The 22,571-nt window shown below is 37.4% G+C and overlaps 1 protein-coding gene and 1 pseudogene across 1 annotated transcript in view; one reads left to right on the top strand and one right to left on the bottom strand.

Moving 5' to 3' along the window:
* LOC139123887 (DNA ligase 1-like) overlaps positions 1-17,731 on the bottom strand; it is a 122,969-nt gene extending 105,238 nt beyond the window's left edge. The window contains exons 1-3 of the mRNA XM_070690038.1: positions 17,659-17,731; positions 11,767-11,892; positions 4,279-4,357 (exon numbers count right to left, since the gene is read on the bottom strand). The gene's annotated coding sequence lies outside the window, so the exon portion shown is untranslated. The remainder of the gene's footprint in view (positions 1-4,278; positions 4,358-11,766; positions 11,893-17,658) is intronic.
* Positions 1-22,571, top strand: part of LOC139123704 (ubiquitin-conjugating enzyme E2 Z-like) — a 585,434-nt pseudogene that overhangs the window by 471,742 nt on the left and 91,121 nt on the right.

Below are 22,571 nucleotides of genomic sequence, written 5' to 3'. Positions count from 1 at the left end.
ACTACAGACAGTTGTAAGAAGTGTGTAAGCACAGTTTTGTGCAAAATGACCTGACTTTTAACTAAAATAATAATTTTCACAGCCAGCAAATTTCAGCTGACCACCAGTTGCTTTTGTATGCTGCTAGCTATTTTCTACATCCCTGTTTACATGGTGTTGATAATATCTTTTGTGAGTGCAGTAAGCACATATATACCGATAACACAATCTTGATGCCCAAGCAGGTTACAATCTCTCAGTATCATTGATTTCCTGAAGAGTCAAAGACTTGTATGGCATTTTTTTTTATAGCACAATGACTGGGCTTCTTCCTATGCTGATGAAACGTTTATTATAATCTCAATCAATGTTAGATGATGGATTGCGGTAAGTTTGCCCTGAAATGATCATTTTCTACACTGTTTGTACCAAACCTATATTTTGAAGTGCTAAAAAGTTCTCTTCTTCCACTGTGAATATGCAAAACAGACATGTTTCAAACAAGTCATTGTTGATGACACAGTCCCCGCTTGTCCATTTTGTTATAATCTTTGGTGTCTAGGTAACTGTGGTCTAGGTAGCTGTGGAATGACATTGATGCAACGGGTGCATCAGGCCTGTGACTTGCATAATAAAGTAATCTGAGGAACGTTCAATAAATGACTCATCTCGGCCAGTAGTGACCACTGAAGGAACTTTTGATTACATCAACATAACGCTGCCCTCACTGCCTCTAGTGTCATGACGGCACATACTATACACATGGTTTGGTGGAATTTTCGAAATGGTATGGGATCGGGTATGTTGTTGTAATCAGCCATTTCGGATCATATAATGAAACAAATTAATGTGCACCAGAGTGCAGCAATAGTATTTTATCTTCGTATCACGTTTGAACAAAATCAGTCCATCGAGGGACAGTGACCTATGTTTATGTTTCAAAGACATTAAAAAATCACACCAAAATTGAAATCAAATAGCTGTCTATTGACCATATGGATCATAACACAAAATTAGTAGACATGCATATTAATGTATGTCATAGTACTTAACTTAGTACTAAGTCTCAACAACATTGGTTGAGGAATATTTGCATATGATTAAGCCTCAAAGACATGAAAAAATCGAAAAATGACCATCTGGCAGCAATAATGGAAAAAAATGACAATCTGGCAGCCATATTGGAACATGTCACGAAGCAGATTGACATGTATGCCATAGTGCTTGATCTTTGTGCCAAGTTTGGACAAAATGGGTGTAATGACCTTTGTATTACGCTTCAAAGACATGCAAAATTCCAACAAAATGGCAGTTCTGCAGCCATATTGGATCCTATCGCAAGGTTAATTGATACATGCATATGTATGCCATAGTGCTTTGCCTAAGTGCCAAGTTTGAACAAAATCGGTTCAAGGATGTTTGAGTTATGGTTCAAAGACATGAAAAAATCGCAAAAAAATGGCCGCCTGTCGGCCATATTGGATCATATCACAAAATAAATTGGTGTTCATATGAAGGGCATAATGTTTTGCTTTTGTGCCAAATTTGAACAGAATCGGTTCAAGGATGTTTGAGTTATGGTTCAAAGACATGAAAAAATCGCAAAAAAAATGGCCGTCTGTTGGCCATATTGGATCATATCACAAAATAAATTGGTGTTCATATAAAGAGCATAATGTTTTGCTTTTGTGCCGAATTTGAACAGAATCGTTTCAAGGATGTCTGAGTTATGGTCCAAATACATGAAAAATTGCAACAAAATGGCTGCCTGTCAGCCATATTGGATCGTATCACAAAATAAATTGGTGTTCATATGAAGGGCATAATGTTTTGCTTTTGTGTTGAATTTGAACAGAATCTGTTCAAGGATGTCTGAGTTATGGTCCAAAGAAAAATCGCAACAAAATGGCCACCTCACGCCCATATCGGATTGTATCGCAATATAATTCAACATGCATATGTAGGCCATAGTGTTATACCTTTGTGCCAAGTTTGAACAGAATTGGTTCAAGGATGTTTGAGTTAGGGTTCAAAGACATGACAAGCGACCTAGCGGCTGATATAGCTCCGCTGTGTTTATGTAGAGAATAACTATTTTTGACACATGTTGATGAAGAAGGTGGAAATCTTGATAGCTCAATGCAGTGGCCAGAAAAAAGTAGCTAAAATAGCTGCAAAAATACACAATCGAAGATTTCATCATACTTTGAATATGGATCACCCCTAAGAACATGTCAACCAAAGCTATCTCATGAGTAATTTTTTGGAGAATAAAATTTTCTGACCAAGAATGGCAACAATTGCCCCCAAAAATAAAATTTGCAGATTTCATCATAATTTCAAAAGATCAAATTTAGTTCATCTATAGAAACCTGTATACCAAATTTCAAAGCTGTTAGAGCAGTTATGTTATGCTATGTTATATCTATTTATTTAAGTGTCATGTGTGGTCTTAAACAGCTTGGTTGCCTCACCCAGCCCCAAGGGCTTACAAGACACAAAAACAGTATATTTTGAGAAACACATTTTTTAACCAAAAATGGAAAAAATTGACCCAAAAATACAAAATTACAGATTTCATCAGAAATTCCATATATATTACTAAGCTCATCTGTAGAAACCTGTATACCAAATTGCAAAGCTATCAGACCAGTACTTTATGAGAAACACATTTTTTGACCAAAAATGGCAAAAATTGCCCCAAAATTACAAAATTGCAGATTTCATCATAATTTCCACAAATATCATTAAGGTGATCTGTAGGAACCTGTATACCAAATTGCAAAGCTATCAAATGAGTAGTTTTGGAAATACACATTTTTTGACCAAAAGTGGCAAAAATTGCCCCAAAAATACAAAATTGCAGATTTCATCATAATTTCAATAAATATCATTTAGTTTATCTGTAGGAACCTGTATACCAAGTTTCAAAGCTATCAGATGAGTACTTTTGGAAATACACATTTTTTGACCAAAAATGGCAAAAATTGCCCCAAAAATACAAAAATACAGATTTCATCAGAAATTCCATATATATTACTTAGTTCCTGTATAGAAACCTGTATACAAAATTTCAAAACTATCAGACCAGTACTTTTAGAGAAATACATTTTTTGACCAAAATGGCAAAAATTGCCTTAAAAATTCAAATTGGCATATTTTTGCACATTTGAGCAAAACTGAAATAGGTCATCCATAGGGACCTAAATCCAAAATATCAAAGCTGTCTGACCTGAGTTTTGAAAAACAAGATTTTTAAAGATCTTTTGACCGAGAAATGACAAAAAATTACCTTTAATATAAATATGAAAATTTCACCAGGATTTGAAGAAATCTAACTGAGGTCATCCAAAGTGAACTGCATATCAAATTTCAAAGAAATCGGACAAGCGGTTTCAGAGAAGAAGATTTTTTTACTAAAAACACCAAAAATACCCAAAAATACAAATATGCAAATTTCACCACGATTTGAACAAACTTAAGTGAGGTCACCCCAAGTGAACTGCATATAAAATTTCAAAGCAATTGGACTTGCGGTTTCAGAGGAGAAGGCAACTGTTGACGGACGACGGACGACGTACGACGGACGACGAAGGAAAATCAACCTCTTTGATAAGCTCCGCGTCGCTGACAGTGGAGCTAAAAATTGCAAACAAAATGGCTGCCTCGCAACCATATTGGATCGTATCACAAAATAATTTGACATGCATATGTAGGCCATAGTGTTATGCCTTTGTGCCAACTTTGAACTGAATCTGTTCAAGGATGTCTAAGTTATGGTCAAAAGACATGAAAAATGGCAACAAAATGGCCGCCTCGCGCCCATATTGGATCGTATCACGGAATAATTCGACATGGATATGAAAGCCATAGTGTTATGCCTTCGTGCCAGTTTGAACAGAATCTGCTCAAGGATGTCTGAGTTATGGTCCAAAGACATGAAAAATCTCAACAAAATGGCCACCTTGCGACCATATTGAATCGTATTGCAAAATAAATCAAATAAATGTGTGTCTGAGAAACTGTTGATGATGGATGGACGCACGGACGCACAGACGCGACCCAATCTATAAGTCCCAGGCGGACTTCGTCCACATGGACTAACAAATCACTTGTCCATCAATGTCCACGCTTGATCTGATAGAAAGATCCAAATGCGGGCATTTAAAATTAAATAGCTGGAAGTGTGAACAAACTTGCTGCCTTAGGCAATCCAATTCACATTGGAAGAAGAGAACTTTTCTATGATGAACATACACATTATCAAACCTATATTTGGTGTTACAACTAAACACTTACTTCAAAGCCAGCTTTGCCTTTCCTTCCTCTTCAACTTTTTTGTAAAACTTGCCAGTATGTAAGATATGGGTATTCCTAACTGTGGAGAGAATGCAGAGAAAAATAGTCATCAGGACTTCGTCCGCGGGGACTAACAAATCACTTGTCCATCAGTGTCCACACTTGATCTCATAGAAAGATCCAAATGCAGGCATTTAAAATTACATAGCTGGAAGTGTGAACAAACTTACTGCCTTAGGCAATCCAATTCACATTGGAAGAAGAGAACTTTTCTATGATGAACATACACATTATCAAACCTATATTTGGTGTTACAACTAAACACTTACTTCAATGCCAGCTTTGCCTTTCCTCCCTCTTCAAACTTTTTTGTAAAACTTGCCAGTATGTAAGATATGGGTATTCCTAACTGTGGAGAGAATGCAGAGAAAAATAGTCATTTGGAAATTATTAGAAATACTTACTTTTGATGGGAAACAGTACACCTGTTATAGGCTGTTCTCATCTGATTCACAGGTTTTATATCTTTGCTTCATACTGAACTTTGAATCACTTGTAAAAACTTACTTTTGTTTAATCTCATTTGGAATGTGTGATAGACACCCCTTTCAGGTTTGAATCAATATCATCTTAAGTTTTGACCTGGAATGACCCCATTACTGGTAAAATGTTCAGTTTCTGTACTTAAAGGCCCAATAGCTGTATCTTTTAGCATTATTTTTGCGATTTTACTTCCAAACTAAGACAAGTTTGTGTGAATGTACTCATTGAGGGGTGTTTATACAAGTAGAATAAACTGTCCACTGGGACTACACAGGCAATTTTGAGCAAGATAAATAATAAACGTTTGCCCAAATGTAAAATGGCGCCCTCATGTAAATAGAGCAAAAACACTGTATGTCATGCATATACCTGTATGCATTGGAATCTTGACAGAAACAACAGAGCATAATGCTGAATGTTTTCCACTGGGACATCATATGCTTTGTTTTCTTTGTAATATTACTAGTTTTTAAAAATGGCGGGAAATCAAAATAACGGTTAAAATTTAAATTTACTATATCCTTTAAATTTGTAGAATTCAAAGAATACCAGTGAAAATAGAAAGTCTTTTTCAGGTCAACAAATTTTAAGAATTACAGCTACAGGGGCTTTAACTAAATGCTAACCAATAACACAGGTGATAGTTGAGTCTTTGGTATGACAAAGTAAGTCCATACTGGCAATGTGCGGTGTATTGAAGATGGTAGCTTACTGGTTGGCTGGATATTACATTTTAATGTGTCATTGCAGAACAGCCAATCAACAACACAATAGCTGAAGTTTCAGACTACTTAAGTTGCCATGAATAATAACAATCTACCAACTAGAAAGCTTTTGCAAGCAAAAGCTAAGTTCCAGAGACAAGAGCAGCGGAAGCCTTAAGAGAGTGTGTGACGAAGATTGGTGCAGAATGAAAGAGTGCTTGGGATTTTAATATGCAAGCACGTACCTATAGTGAGGGCTGATACAACAACAGAATACAACTGAACACAAGGCAGTCCAGGGAATTACAGTACACAGATTACAAATGCCTACATGTACGGTAAAAACGCAACAGATACATACGGGGGCGACAGCGCAAGGAAATGTATATCATATGAGAGGAGACATCGGACCTAGGCCATTGAACTTGAAAACCGAGACCACATGCATTTTCATTTGATTAAAAGCAATTAACGCTTCATCTGTTAAGAGTTTTTACCACTGACTAAAACAATTTTCATTGCTATGTCGCTGTTTTCACAAATACTGACCGTTTGACCTTGGAAAGATGAGTTGCTTTTACGTGCAGCCAATGCATGCTGGTGCGGTGACAGACAGTTCACTATGAATGCCTAGCTCTACATGGCAGGGCTGTGTGTTACTGGCGATAAACGGCCTCCCACCAAAGCCCTGCAGACTGATATAGAAAAAACCGCTGGTCCTCCTCAGAAATACGACGGGCAGTTTCTCCGCCGAAACAGCCGATTTTGAATCCAAATTTTGCATTGATCTAAATTTCGAGGACATCCACCTTGCCTAGGTACATGATATGTGCTCAGCCGCGCTTGTAAACTTACGCAAAGCCTACTTTTCTCTCTATGCAAGGGAAGCGTTTGTATCCGGCGCCATTGTCAATCTCATTCAACCCATGAGCACCATAGGAAGGTGTACAATGTAACAGTATAGCGCCACGTACGGCAAGTATTTAGAGAAAAATAAAAAGCAAAAAGCAACAAAAAACAAAGCGAAAGAAAGCTAGAATTATTAAAAGCTGAATGCAATTTGATATTTGTGCAATGCAAAATAAAAATAAATAAATAAACAAACAAGAAATGCCCGTAAAACCCGTCCGAGCTGAGCGATGACGTCATAAGTGTGTCGCAATGCATTCTGGGTAATGAAGGTAAAATTTGTATATAGCATGTTCTATGGTAGTAATACGAGAGAAAGAAAGAAAGAAAGAAAGAAGGAAAGTGAGCAAAAACTAACAGTTCCAGAGCTGGTCTCTGGAACTAATGGCTATAGCTTCTGAGTTACTGCACATTGGCCCATGAGTGGCTGTCTGCACCAACATCGGTGTTTTGCCCAGAGTGCGTTCTTGCGTCTCTTGACGCAAAATTAGCAACAATGTCTCGCAAAAATACCTGACATGGGTCACAGGGGCGCACTAAAATCAGGGCTAGAATTGTTAGTCTAGCGTCCACAGACGGACTATTTTTTAGCTACCGAATTACACACTTGATAGCCCGTACAGTTGCTTCTCCATTGAGACAATGAAACATTTAAAATTTAGTCTATTTTTTTTCATCACAATTAAACACTAATGGAAAATCAGTTAGTCTGTTACAGTCTACATTTCATGGTATGAGCAAGGTGATGTGCATCCATTCGGCCCTGCAGCCATGGGGACAAAAATCAAATGACTTTGGAAGCGGAAAGCTTGTAAAAAGAACAACTAACTTTTCACAAAGCAAATTTTATTGACACCCAACTTGAAAAGTTTACATGTAAATATATGCTAGTACAGTGAAGTACGGGGAATCAATTTTTCAGTCATTATACTAGCCCTTAGTACAGATCTGTGTGTTCCCGGCGTTATGGAGGCCATATAACACCAGGAACACACAGACCTGTATGCAGGGCTTTCATTATATTAGCCCGGGCACATGGCATCAAACGGAATTGACTGCAAGTGTATTTGGTGTACTAGAAGCTCATGACTTCACCAAAAAATATCATCAACCCCCCCAATTTTGTTGAAACACTATGTCCCTGACTTTCAATGAAATTTCCCCAGAAGTCGTCTCATAAAACTCTCCGATCATCTGCAAGACAGCCCAGCAAGAGATCGAGGTCACAATGCTGAATTCCTTATATAGTCAAGACCCCCTAGCTTGATTGTAGCTGATCTTACCAAGAACCACCTAGCTTGTCAAAACATTGTAATGGCAATGTGCTATTGATATCATGAGGATCAAGGAGTTCTCTCAGATATTTGTCTTTTCAAACTATTTTTTTGCAATTTTTAGGGAAAAGTGTCAGTCATTGGAGCAATTATAAAAAAAGAAGAGAACTTTATAGCAGTAATAAAAAAAAAGGTTACAATGTGTATCAAACTATTGTCTTCAACCACTTCTAGTTCTGGAGTCATAAGTGTAATGAAACATCTTCTTTATTTCTGTTAAACACATGTATGCAGTAACTGGCAAGAATCCCAATAAAAGAAAAATGCACATGAAATTGATTTTATCATGATGATGTCTTTTTTTACAATTCAAAACTGTAAATACAACCAGTTACCAGATATGAACTGAAAATGCTCACGTGTTTCATTATATATTGCAGTTATGTGTAAATTTGAACCTTTGCCACATGTTTACAACTTCATTAAAAGTATTATGATCAACATAATTTATTTATTTATTTATTTGTCATTCCTATACAGGCCGATATTTCAGTGTCCAACACTGTTCTTCCAATATCTCCTGTCATGCAAGATGTACAAATCAAAAACCACAACAATTAAGAGAAAATTTACACCAACAGATAAAAATGAAAAGACAAAACAATAAAAAAGCACAAATGACTTACATAAAAGCACCAAAACACAAACACACACACAAAATCACTCACTCAATCACTCACTCACACACTCACTCACACTCACACAAAGTTAAAAGTGTACAACCTTAAGCTTATATTTAAAGGTCGCCAAACTAGGAGCCGATCTAACTTGAGTAGGCAGACTATTCCATATGCAAGCCCATAAATAATAGAAAATGCTCGCTTGCCATATTCAGTTTTCACTTTATGAGTGTAAATATTGCCGTTACTAGCATGTCTCGTATTGTGACTATGTATGGAATTTGAAAGATTGAACATTTCTGTCAAATAACTTGGCGCACTATTATTAATGACTTTACAGGTTAGAGCCGCTAGTTGGCGCTTCCATCTAATAGATGGACTAATCCAACCAAGGCGTTCATACACTGATTCTGTTCTAGTATCCCGTGGAACCTCCAGTATTAGTCGACCGGCTCTTTTGTGGAGGAGTTCAAGTATGTTCAACATAATGAACAATATTCACCACCGATTAATTCTAAAAGGTCATGAAGTATACAAACATGTAATTAGCTGAAATGAAAATAAAGTTCTTTGACTGCTGTCATTGTATTACCACTTTATATGGCAAGTGTAATTACCTTTGGCCAAGTCCTTCAAGCCATATATGCCGAACTGTGAAAACTCATTAGATATGCAAATTATAAATTAGCTGACATGAAAATGTGAAATGACTTTCGATATTGTTTTAACCTAGTATAATCATCAATGTACCACTAACTGTATAAAACTTGCCATATCTCTAATATGTAAGTAATAGGAATTGTTCATTGCCCTCAGAGAGCTCAATTTACAAAAGACAAGCCTCAGAGTTGCCAAGTCAAGATGTTCATGCGACAGATAATTATACTTTTGTAGCATCTTTTGCCAACTTCGATCAACTGAATCTCAGAGGAAAGATAATCAAAAATGCAAATTAGGAATTGGCTGAGGAGAAAATGCTTAATGACTTTCAATAATATTGTATTATAGTGTCTTTCACCCCTTGACTACCAAGGCCAATATATTCCTATATACCAGGCCCCTTATGTAAATATTGATAAAATCTGGGGTGTGGTCATTGCAACAACACTGCTTAGAGTAAAAATTAAGTAACTACCAATAAACCATATATTTTCTGAATCGGCATGAAATTTTCCACTTTCTCATACATACGTTATATATTGCCAGGTCACGTGACTGGTCACATGACTCATCATGTGACCAGAGTTGGCAAAGAATATGCTGGGAAAGAACATTTGAAGCATCAGGACGCGTTTTCAAGACATAAAATGACTCAAATTTGAATAAAGTTGTAATTTTCATGGCATTGTCTTTACATATATGTAATAATAACTACCCTTTCATTTATTTATAAGTGTACCTGTTCAAGACTTTTCTCAGAAAAGGCAGAGTAAATGAACCACAAACAGCTTTTGACATAATTCTGTATTTGAAAATCAACATATTTTATTTGTAAATACCTTCTTTATATTGTCTTCCTTGCAGAAACATGCATCTAAAATGGTTATGATTTATCAAAAAATAATTCACAATATGTAAAATACATTTTAGGGAACAACATATCACATGACCAAACACATGACCAGTCATGTGGCCAGTCATATTGACAATATGGTTGCTATAAAATTTCACTGGGTTATAGTAAAAAATTATCTTTCCTCCAGTTTCATTGACAGAATATTGCTGTTAAAAGAACATATTTACATATTAGTCATTTGTTTTAAATAAATAAATATTTCATTTCATTAAAAAAAAAACATAAAAATCTTGCAAGTAAATGACATCAACCAGCTTCTGAAAACTGTAAACAATCAGCGCGACGCTTCTGTGATCAGCTTGACCTTTTAGGGTCGAGGTCATGGGTCAAGACATAATGCTTCTGGATTTTGACCATACTCAGACGTACAGGGGCGAAATGACATTCCGGCCAGGTCGGAATACATCTATCTTAGTCGTGCTGCATGCTGATGCCGAAATTACGGGATTTTTAGGGACAAAAATGAAGCAAATACACCTATTTAACTGTGCCGGATATTTCCGGCACTAAAGGTATATGGTAATTCAAAATGGCGCTGGATATATCCGGCGTTCAAGGTAGTCAAGGGGTTAATGTACATAGCAAGTTTAATCAATTTTGATCTAGTCAATATAGATACATATCCCTAATTATGAAAATTCCTTTAATATACAAATTAGGAATTGGCTAAAGTAAAAATGTCTTTTGACTTTAAATAATGTTATATCACAGTATCTTTGATGTCAAGTTTCAATAACTAAAATCAAGTTAATTCAGATATATATATCCCTTATTAGGAAAGTTCATTCAATATGCAAATTCGGAATTGGCTGAAGTAAAAATGCTTGATGACTTTCAAGAATGTTGTATCATAGTAGCTTCAATACATGTACCAAGTTTCATCAACAATGGTCCAGTCACTTCAAATATATACCCCTAATTAACAAAGTTCATTAAATATGCAAATTGGGAATTGGGTGAAGTTAAAATGCTTAACGGCTTTCAATAATGTTAAATCATAGTATCTTCAATGTACATACCAAGTTTGGTCAATTTTGATCTGGTCAAATCAGATATATATCCCTGATTAGGAAAGTTCTTTAAATATGCAAACTAGCAACTATCTTTCATGTCACCCCTTAATGCTTCCCACTGCTGATATATCTTGGTGTGATCAACATTTGTAGCAAATCTCATCAAATTGTGTGCAGCTGTTTTTAATGTATATCTGTTTTTTCTTAAATCATTAATTATGCAAATGAGCAAAAAGTATGCAAGTCAGACCCACCAAAAACTAATCAGTTCTTGCCATTTGCAAACTCAATCTATGTACCAGATTGGATTCTGATCTGATAAGCCGTTTTTGAGATATCGGACCAACAGACAGACAGACAGACACACAGACACACAGACATCCCTGCGACATATGCTCACGTGTGTGAACACGTGAGCAAAAAATGACTTTGTCACAAACTATTATAGGAGACGTCCAGCAATCTTATGAGTCTCTCAGAATTTACTATGCCAATCAATTACTATGGCAATCAATTACTATGGCAATCAATTACTATGGCAATCAATTCAAGTATTGTAACATGATATCAAATTTTCGATGGAAAACAACAGCCCTACATGTTTACAATACCTTTCTGCCTTGGTGACTTGACTTTGCTTTGCGTTCTTCGCTCACATACTGACCCCCTATTGTAACTTAGTGTCCCCCTATTTTAACAATCATGGGACAGTGTGTCCCACCTTTACAATTCCTGGGCAAAACACTGAAACATATGGATGTTTTAAATTGACAATAGATTACATCTTACCTGGAATTTGCAGCATGAAGTGTGTTTTTGGAGTATCTCGTATAAGCATGGAATTCATGGAGGACGCTGCTCCCCATTTCCATGTTAGATATCCAACAGTGTGTTTATCTAGTTGTCTTGCTAACACTGCAAAAAAACAACAACAACAACAACATCATCACTGTCATGGGTATTGTAGTGAAACAGAATGCGCCTCAGGGAAAGACATATTTGTGTGAACTTATTTTACATTTTGTCGAGACAAGGATCTTATTGCATGGCTTACGCTTTGAAGTTGCTTTCAAAGGAAAATTCTGGAGTTTGGAAACATAATTTTAATCAGTCTAGGGGGCAAATGGGTAGCAGAATGTACACTTCAATGGGCAAAGATATGAAAGACTCCCTATCTACACCCTTAACTGCAAGTTAGATGAAATATGTTATGCTATATATCTCTATATCTGCTGAAGGCAGTTACTCTCCTGTAGATTGTTTTGTACAACTAGAAAGTATTTGCAAGCAAAAGCGAAGTTCCAGAGACCAGAGCAGCGGAAGAAAAGAGAATGTGTGACAAAGATTGGTGCAGAATGAAAGAGTGTTTGGGATTTTAATATGCAAGCACGTACCTATAGTGAGGGCTGATAGCGGTAACAACAGAATACAACTAAAAGCAAGGCAGTCCAGGGAATTACAGTACACAGATTACAAATGCCTACATGTATGGTAAAAACGCAACAGATACAGTACATATGGGGGCGACGAGAGGAGACATCAGACCTAGGCCGTTGAACTTGAAAACCGAGGCCACATGCATTTTCATTGGATTAAAAGCAATTTAACGCTTCATCTGTTAAGAGTTTTTACCACTGACTAAAACAATTTTCATTGCTATGTCGCTGTTTTCACAAGATACTGACCGTTTGATCTTGGAAAGTTGAGTTGCTTTTACGTGCAGCCAACGCATGCTAGTGCGGTGATAGCTCTGCTATGAATGAGATTAACTATGGCGGCGGATACGAACGCTCTCCTGGCATGGCGAGAGAAAAGTAGGCTTTGCGTAAGTTAACAAGTGCGGCTGGGTTCGTCGTGTACCTAGGTGAGGTGGGTGTGCTCGAAAAGGAAGATCAATGCAAGTTTTGGGTTCAAAATCGACTGTTTTTCGCAGAGAAACTGCCCTCCGTATTTCTGAGGAGGACCAGCAGTTTTTTCTATATCAGTCTGCAGGGCTGTGGTGGGAGGCCGTATAACGCCGGTAACACACAGCCCTGCCATGCAGAGCTAGTGCGGTGACAGACAGTTCTCTATGCTTTGCCATGCCACGCTGTTGATCAGCAGCATACATGATGTCTTTGTTCTAAGTTTACTTTTTATTTCAAGATGTGAGTCAAACAGAAATTTCATCAAATTGCAACTTCTGTATCTAGGGATTGTGCAATCAGTTTGATTTGAAAATATAACGTCAATTAAGAGCGGAAATCGTCGCTGACTTTTGCTGTCTTTTGGCTATGGTTGTATATGTCCTTTACATACAATCGCCGCCAGTACCATCAAGGGTAGGACGTGTGAAATTGTTCTGTTGTTGACACTATTCATACAAATTGAAAGGAGTGCTATAACTAGTGACATTGTAAAACAAAGAAGCTACAAATAATCTCTCTTCCTTTTGTGTGATCGTACAGAAGTTGACCAGTCCGTGCCATTGTGAACATTTTGCCGCTGAACCTTATAGCGTTGCGGGTAACAATGATAGCGTCAATTTCCAGAGCTGGTCACTGGAACTAATTAGCCACACTGAGAAAGTGTGGCTACTAACTTGAAAATCCTACCGCTAACCCTTGTAATGCATAAAATCAATGTACCGGTAGACAATATTTGGTCTCTCTACGGTCTATAGTTGCACAATCGAAGACTAAGGTAAGATGTAATAATTGGCATTCCTCACCTTCCACTGTTAATGAAGCTGCCACACCTACATGATAATGGTATGTCTCAAACTGCCACGAAGTTAAACAAGCATTGCAGTGACATACCGGTAGACAAATGGGGAAATTTCCAAACACAAACATACCGGTATAGCAAGAAGCCTGAAGCATCAGATATGTACGTATCTGTTTTAAGACTTTCAAAGCATCAAACCGGGGATTTGTGTAGGCCATTACTTGACTTACACAGACTTGTAGCAATTTCATAAATATACAATATGACAATGGAAAAAAACAAAATCCTTTCAAATCAAAGTTGGAACATTTTTTCACACAAAATTGTCATATTTACATCCACAGTTGTAAGAGTTTGTAACTAATAACCTGACGTTAAGCTTGTTGGATTCAGCAGCAAAGTTTACTGACTATATACAAATGACACTTATCATGAATATTAATAAGTTATCCTGCATCTTGAAAATGAAAGACTGTAAGGGTAGCTCAAACCCCTAACTGGGACCGCCAACTGGGACTCCCAGTTGGCTCAAAATACACTCTGGGACCAGCCCCAGTTGGCCTCCAGGACCAGTCCCAGTTGGCTTCCAGGACCAGTCCCAGTAACAGTAACTAGATTTTTTCATAGTGGTCCCAGTTCACGATTGGATGTGTCCTGGAAGCCAACTGGGACTGGTCCTGGAGGCCAACTGGGACCGGTCCCAGAGTGCATTTTGAAGCCAACTGGGACCAGTCCTGCAAGCAAACTGGGACCGGTCCTGCAAGCAAACTGGGGCCGGTCCTAGAGTGCATTTTGAAGCTATCTGGGACCGGTCCTTGAAGCCAACTTGGACTCCTGGAGGCCAACTTGGACTGGTCCCACAGTGCATTTTGAAGCCAACTGGGACTGGTCCTGGACGCCAACTGGGACCGGTCCCAGAATGCATTTTGAGCCAACTGGGAGTCCCAGTTAGCAGTCCCAGTTGGGGATTTGAGCTACCCTTACATACCTCATGTTTGTATACAAGATCTGTACACCATAACTTCTTTTAGATTCACACATAGTGACTTCCATGCAACACTTTTTGTACAGTGTGGTATTGTGTTAGCTGCCTTGCAAAGATAATCTGACCAATGTTTATTTACCAAGTTTTCACTTTTGTTACTCATTACCATTTTAGTAAACCTGACTTCATTTGAACAAATACTAATTTACAGTTGAGCATGTACATGTATCTACCACAAATGCACAGTCAGGTAAAATATGCAGCAAATTGAATGCATGCAATGACGCACAGCATGTAAACTTCTCTTCAATTTGACTCAAAAAATTTTTTTCCCACCTGCCCTTAGAGGGAACACTGGTGCCATACGAAAAACGATGGACATGCATATTTTTTTGCTATATAGTGTATTATCATTGTACCAAGTTTAAAAGGAATCGGTTTAGAAATGTCCAGGATATTTGTGTTGACGGACGGAACCCAAACCATAAGTTCACCTGGACTGTGTCTGGGGGACTAAAAGCCCACATTATATTGGCGTATCAGACATTTGTCTAAAATAACTTCTGGGAGTCATTAGTCATTAATTTTCTACTCACGCATTTTCTTATCTGGCAAAAAACTCATTAAAGACACAAGGACATTCTATGGTAAAATGCAACTTTTTACAATTAAAAACTGAATTTTTCACAAACCATTATAATGAAGAGGTCCTCCCCACAAGTTGGTTAATGTTTAATGTACCGGTATTATGATTTTTATGGGAATTGGTTGAACTAATTTCAGTTCTGGAGAAACACAAGCTGAGAAAACTATCTTCGCCTTGAACAAACATGTTCTCTGCAAGTTAGTGGTGCGTTACCTGAGCTATAAAGGATTTTTCCAACAAAGTCATCCAATTTTATCTACCTCGGAAATTAAACTTGATTTTATTTTTGACTGATTTTATTCTAGGCTGTATTCATGACCTCCTCTCCTACATAACATTTCATCCAGGTAATTTTAGTGGTACCAGTATGTAGGATGTAGGGTCATATAAAAGGTGGTGTAAAGGATTACCCTTTTACAACATGAGAACAACATTCGACTTTGCTTGACCAGGACAAGTAGATTTCATTTGGGATTACTAAAATTGGACTGCTACTCGTTGTCTTGGCTATTGGATGATTTAACCTTGCATTGAGGCCTGAAAGGGTAAATATCTTACAATAAGAAACAAGTCATCGTTGATGACACAGTCCCCACTTGTTAATGGGTACTTTGATTACATGTCCTCAGAGAGGATAGAGTCCTCTTCATTAATTAGGTCTGTGCTAAAAATACTTTGATACAGATGGCGCTCAATGGCCAAGAATGAGTTCCATGGTGATGAAAACATAAACCAATGTAGGCCACCATCCTAAAGTTCAGAAAATGAGTCAACTAGGAATTAATCAACAGGATGTTGCAAAACATTTTTGCATACAATTCTAACACTTGACAGATTATCACTGGTACCATATTTGAGACATGCCCAAGTTTTGGCTAAGGACAGGAAAAATTGTAACAAAATGGCTGCAATGCAGCCATATTGGATCATATCATGAAACAAATTGACATACATATGTATGACATAGGTTAATGTCCTTGTACCAACTTTGAATAAAATCGGTTGAGATATGCCTGAGAGTATTATGGCTCTGTACATGAAAAAATCGTAACAAAATGGCCGCAAGGCAGCCATGTTGGATCGTATCACATAACAAATTGACATGCATATGTATGACATTAGTCAATCTCCTTGTACCAACTTTGAATAAAATCGGTTGAAACATATCTGAGTTATGGCTCTGTACATGAAAACATCGTAATAAAATGGCTGCCTAGCGGCCATATTGGATCGTATCACATAACAAATTGACGTATATATCTATGACATAGGTCAATGTCCTTGTACCAACTTTGAATAAAATCGGTTGAAACATGTCTGAGTTATGGCTCTGTATATGAACAAATTGTAATAAAATGGCCACACAGCAGCCATATTGGATCGTATCACAAAACAAATTGTCGTGCATATCTATGACATTGGTCAATGTCCTTGTACCAACTTTGAATAAAATCGGTTAAAACATGTCTGAATTATGGCTCTGTATATGAAAAAATTGTAATAAAATGGCCGTCTGGCGGCCATATTGGATTGTATCACAAAACAAATTGACGTGCATATCTATGACATTGGTCATTGTCCTTGTACCAACTTTGAATAAAATCGGCTGAAACATGTCTGAGTTATGGCTCTGTACATGAAAAAATCGTAATAAAATGGCCGCCTGGAGGCCATATTGGATCGTATCACAAAACAAATTGACGTGCATATCTATGACATTGGTCAATGTCCTTGTAGCAAGTTTGAATAAAATCGGTTGAAACATGTCTGAGTTATGGCTCTGTACATGAAAAAATCATAATAAAATGACCGCCTGGCGGCCATATTGGATTGTATCACAAAACAAATTGACGTGCATATCTATGACATTAGTCAATGTCCTTGTACCAACTTTGAATAAAATCGGTTGAAACATGTCTGAGTTATGGCTCTATACATGAAAAAATCGTAATAAAATGGCCGCCTGGCAGCCATATTGGATCGTATCACAAAACAAATTGACGTGCATATCTATGACATTGGTCAATGTCCTTGTACCAACGTTGAATAAAATCGGTTGAAACATGTCTGAGTTATGGCTCTGTACATGAAAAAATCGTAATAAAATGGCTGCCTGGCGGCCATATTGGATCGTATCACAAAACAAATCGACGTGCATCTGTATGACATATGTAGTAATCCTTGTACCAAGTTTGAATGAAATTGCTCATTGCATCTCTGAGATATCTGCGTGAACGGACGGACGCATGCACACACGCACGCACGCACGCACGCACGGACATGACCAAACCTATAAGTCCCCCCGGACGGTGTCCGTGGGGACTAACAAAAGCATCATACATACCAGTTTCTCTATCTTTTTACTAAGTGAAGTTCATCATAGGTCATCTACTTTGGCTCACTTTGTGTGCTGGTAAACAAAGAATAAAAAATAACTTTGTTTATAAGAACACAAGATTCCAGAATAATGGTTAAGGATCAATGAAAGGGCCAATAATGCAAACTTTTGATGAATTTTTCATGTTTTATTTTGCAAATTCGTATTCTACCCCAGAAAGATTGTTCAAACACCCACTTTTTAGCTTGTCAAAATAGGGTCTATACCGGTATGTGTAAAATGAACTCTTCTTACTGTTTAAATTTGAATTCTAGTCTACACCAGAATTCACCTGTCAACAATAAGAAGGCAGTTTACTCATGTAAGGGACGGACCATTAGATCTTGGGAGGGGGGGTGGTCAAAAACAGAAAAAAAAATTTTCAGAGCAGAAAGTTAGGAAAAAAAAAATTTTCAAACTAGTTTGCAAAATAAAAAAAAAATAAATAAGAAGACAAAGGCGTAAAAAAAAAATCTGCAAAAGTCTTTAAAATTTTGAATTTTTTTTAGATTTTACCGACAGAAAGCAACTTTCTGTATTTTTTAGTACATCCTCCTGGCACATTTTTAATTTTAATTTATACATTTAGAGTGACTGTATCCCTTATACTGGAAGTTGTACTTATCTTATTTTTTCAGGACTTTTGTATTCTGATCACTTGAAAATTATGAAATTATAGAGCCTGTTTTCTACTTGTTTCCTGCGTACAAACCAAGCAGGTACACTAGGTAAAACATTGAAACTATGGTATGGTTGTCAAGACAGAAAGTTGTCTTTGCCTTTTAAGATCAAGGTAAACAGATGCAGGCCACATCAGTTTCATTTTTTTCACAGCATTTTATTGCAATGATGAATGCAAGAATGGGTGAACAAGTAGAAACAAGTCAATAATGATAAAACAACATATCAAGTCATTATGTATTATTTTGCTTTTAAAAAGGCATTTTCAATTCTTTTTTCTCAAAAAACAGCCTCAAAAAACGACAGCAACACACGTTTTAACATTCAACAATACACTACACAGAATGCCATCTATCCAACAAATCCCAACACAAAAACACACAAAAGGGTTGAACTTTGAAAATTTCTCGATAGCAAATACTGAATAAATCTGCATGAATAATCGTTTTTGTGTAGCAAATTTCAAAGAAATTGGACAACCCCTTTCAGAGAATACAGAATTTTTGACCATGAATGGCATAAATTGCCCTAAAAACAAAATATTGAAATTTCAACACATCTATACACATCCAATCAATTTGGACATGCTGCTACAGAGAAATAGATGTTTTGATCAAAAAAGGGCAACAATTGCTCTAAAAACACAAATATGCAAATTTAACTATATTATTTAGCTTATTTTAGCTTCTCAGCTTGTCAAAATCAATTGTAAATCATGAGATATGCATGATATTTGGTGGGGTGAATGTAGGCATTTCACCACGCAGTAGAAAGGGAAGCCAGGAAACCAAAATGGTCAATTTTCAAAACTATAGGAAGCTACTGAGGAGCAAGAAGACCATGTTTCAGAGGAAGATGTGTAATCCAAAAAAAATGCTCCCAAAGTGCCACCAAATAACACCATTTTTATCTCTATTTTTCAAAAGCTCCAACGGCAGGAGGGGGACACCCCCGCCTGACTATCCCCCCCCCCCCCACAAAAATACTCCCCAAGTGCCACCAAATAACACCATTTTAATCTCTATTTTTCAAAAGCTCCAACAGGAGGGGGGACACCCCCCTCCTGACCTCCCCCCGCAAAAATACTCCCCAAGTGTCACCAAATAACACCATTTTAATCTCTATTTTTCAAAAGCTCCAACAGCCAGCAGCAGGGGACACCCCTCTCCTGACCTCCCCCCCCCCCCCGTGACCGCTTGCGTGGCCGCTTGTGGTGCTTGGCACCACATCTTTGCCCTCTTTATCTTCAGACAGCGACGAACTAAAAAAAATTATAAATCTGAAAATTTACTCTGAAAAAAAAAATTGCACAGCTAATCTCAATTGGAAAAAAAAAATTCAGAATTTACAATAGTAAAAAAAATTTTCACAATTTCATTGTGACCACCCCCCCCCCTCCCAAGGTCTAATGGTCCATCCCTAAACACTGAGTGGACAAGCTTGATGCTGCACAGTAAGTGAGGCTACCCACAATTCCCCTTGATTTGTGCACTTACACATTGTTTGCTAAAGGCTTCTTCAATTTTATCAGTTTCTTAACAATATGAAACTTACAATTCGATTTCAGGATTATTTGCTAAAACTATATTCAGAAATTATTGATTATGTTTAAAATTCAAGAGTACATTGAATAAGACGTGGATGTGTGAAGGTGCTAGAAATTGTACACTTGTCAAAGTAAAGTTATCAGCATCTAAGATGGTATTATCATACCACCTGTCAGACATGCAAATTTCCTTTGTCATGGACATTTAAAAAAATCTATACCCTTTCTTTTGCCAACACAGATGCAACTTACTCCCGTAGTTTCCTTGAAAATATTGTGTATGGCTGTCAAAAATCTATGTTAATGCAATGAAACGACATGGACAAAAAGATTTGGCTGAAATCCAGGGGCGATTTCACAACCCAGCGCCGTCAGGCACGGCTACCGGGCACCCACTTAGGCCCATGACAGTAACCCCATGGAACTTTATTCAGTTTTAGTAATCCAAACATGAACAAGCGACCTAGCAGCCGATATAGCTCCGCTGTGTTTTATAGAGAACAAGTCATTGACAATGACATAGTCCCCACTTGTAATAGGAGTATAAGTCTTGATGGGGCAGGGAAATGTGGTCATTAAGAAGTATCACTGGAGTGTATATGTTGAGATCTATGGGCACATAGGTCTATGTCGTTGTTCCCAATTTGAAACACATAAGGCATGTCTAAGTTATGGTTCTAAATCGGGAAAAAAGATCAGACCTCTAGCTGTATTGGCCAGCCAAGAAATACATATGCGCATAATAATGAGGTACAAGATGTGACATCTTAAGGTCTAATATCCTATCAGAATTGGAGGGTATAGAACTTGTGGTTACTGAGTTATGCATATATATGTATAATCAAGGTCAAAGGTCATAAAGTCACGTGACATTTTGAAAAAAATTGTATTGCTAATTAATCCCTATATGCCAAAAATCAGACTTCTAGCTCTATTCCCTTGGCCAGAATTAGATGTGTGCATAATTAATGAGGTAAAGCATGTGTTGTCATAAGGTCTCCCATCCTACTAAATATAAAGGACAAAGGTTACATATTTATCGACATAAACGTATATTTCAGGTCAAAGGTCATCGAGGTCACATGACATTTGGTCAAAAAAATTCTATCCTATAGTTATCCCTATATACCAACAAGTCATCGTTGATGACACAGTCCCCACTTGTTAATGGGTACTTTGATTACATGTCCTAAGAGGATAGAGTCCTCTTCATTAATTGAGACATGCCCAAGTTTTGGCTAAGGACACGAAAAAATTGTAACAAAATGGCTGCCATGCAGCCATATTGGATCATATCAAGAAACAAATTGACATACATATGTATGACATAGTTTAATGTCCTTGTACCAACTTTGAATAAAATCGGTTAAGATATGCCTTAGAGTATTATGGCCCTCGACAGGAAAAATCGTAATAAAATGGCCGCAAGGCAGCCATATTGGATCGTATCACATAACAATTGACATGCATATGTATGACATTAGTCAATCTCCTTGTACCAACTTTGAATAAAATCCGTTGAAACATGTCTGAGTTATTGCTCTGTACATGAAAATATCGTAATAAAATGGCTGCCTAGCGGCCATATTGGATCGTATCACATAACAAATTGACGTACATATGTAAGACATAGGTCAATGTCCTTGTACCAACTTTGAATAAAATCGGTTGAGATTTGCCTGAGTTATGCCTCTGCATATGAAAAAATCGTAATAAAATGGCCACACAGCAGCCATATTGGATTGTATCACAAAACAAATTGACATACATATCTATGACATTGGTCAATGTCCTTGTACCAACTTTGAATAAAATCGGTTAAAACATGTCTGAGTTATGGCACTGTATATGAAAATATTGTAATAAAATGGCCGCCTGGCGGCCATATTGGATCGTATCACAAAACAAAATGACGTGCATATCTATGACATTGGTCAATGTCCTTGTACCAACTTGGAATAAAATCGGTTGCAACATGTCTGAGATCTGGCTCTGTACATGAAAAAATCGTAATAAAATGGCCGCCTGGCGGCCATATTGGATCGTATCACAAAACAAAATGACGTGCATATCTATGACATTGGTCAATGTCCTTGTACCAACTTTGAATAAAATCGGTTGAAACATGTCTGAGTTATGGCTCTGTACATGAAAAAATCGTAATAAAATGGCCGCCTGGCGGCCATATTGGATCGTATCACAAAACAAATCGACGTGCATCTGTATGACATATGAAGTAATCCTTGTACCAAGTTTGAATGAAATCGCTTCTTGCATCTCTGAGATATCTGCGTGAACGGACGGACGGACGGACGGACGCACACACGCACGCACGGACGCACACACGCACGGACATGACCAAACCTATAAGTCCCCCCGGACGGTGTCCGTGGGGACTAATAAAATGGACACACGGCGACCATATTGGATCGTATCACAAAACAAATTAACGTGCATATGTATGACATTAATCAATCTCCTAGCTTGTACCAACTTTTAATAATTTGCTTGATACATGTCTGAGTTATGGTTCCAGACATGAAAAAAACGTAACAAAATGGCCACACCGCAGCCATATTGGATCGTATCACAAAACAAATCAATGTGCATGTGTATGACATAGGTCAATGTCCTTGTACCAACTTTGAATAAA

Source organism: Ptychodera flava (assembly GCF_041260155.1).
Source record: "Ptychodera flava strain L36383 chromosome 23 unlocalized genomic scaffold, AS_Pfla_20210202 Scaffold_23__1_contigs__length_28996876_pilon, whole genome shotgun sequence".
Classification (NCBI taxonomy): domain Eukaryota; kingdom Metazoa; phylum Hemichordata; class Enteropneusta; family Ptychoderidae; genus Ptychodera; species Ptychodera flava.
Note: the sequence above shows the minus strand (reverse complement) of the source record. Positions and strands in the feature narration are given on the sequence as shown.